Below are 890 nucleotides of genomic sequence, written 5' to 3' on the forward strand. Positions count from 1 at the left end.
AAATAGCTGGGTCTTGTTTCCTGATAATGTCGCCTACCCCGAGGCTTGATGTGACTCTGCATAGCTTCTGCAGTTTGTAAAGGCGGGGAATGACATTTTATGTTTGAACCCAGCAGGTCAGGCTCCTGAAGAGGTCAGGTAGTCTGTGGAGAGGACTACTGGTGTTTACTGTTTATTACATTTCTCCCAACACATAAAATCTGGGGTTCACCAAAGCAGGCGGTTTTCTTCTACATACTCCTCTAGGATGGAAAATGCCCTCCAGTGGAAATGCCTTTCCACTCTGCTTCTGCTGAATTTTCCTCCACGATTTCCTCTAACTGTGGACTGCCAGCTCCTCCCTGATGTCTTCAGGCCCCAATCCAACCCGTTCTTGTTGCAATCCACAAGACTCCTTTCAGCATCTTAACTTTTCCCCCAGTTTTCTTTCATTTTCTCCCCGTCTGTGTTGACTGCGGTCTCCTTTCCAGCCTTTTCCGTCCTTCATCTTGTCCTACAAAGCCACACCTGTACCGACAAGTGCCAAAGAGTTTGATCATTTACTTAATGTCAACAAAACAAAGAAAGGAAAAAAAAAGCTCTAGAGCCGCCTTGGCCTGCGGCACCCAAGCAGAGTGAACAAGTGGGGTCTGCGCACCCTCTTACCCTCCACCTCGCATGGAACCCCGAGCTCTGAAACGTGGAAAGGCCCAGACCTGCTCATTTAATTTAAGTCCTGCAGTCCCCAAGAGATCATAGACTGCAGATCCCAGTCCCACGAACTAAGGAGAGGAGAGGAGCAAGGCTACCCCGGACTACCGCAGCTCGGGGACAGCGCGCAGACCAGGCGGCCCGAGATGCGCAGGCCACGCAGCCTCGCCGACGATTGTCCCTGGAGAGCCTCCAGGCGC

This window comes from Colobus angolensis, unplaced genomic scaffold, assembly GCF_000951035.1.
Source record: "Colobus angolensis palliatus isolate OR3802 unplaced genomic scaffold, Cang.pa_1.0 Scaffold184, whole genome shotgun sequence".
NCBI classification, from domain to species: domain Eukaryota; kingdom Metazoa; phylum Chordata; class Mammalia; order Primates; family Cercopithecidae; genus Colobus; species Colobus angolensis.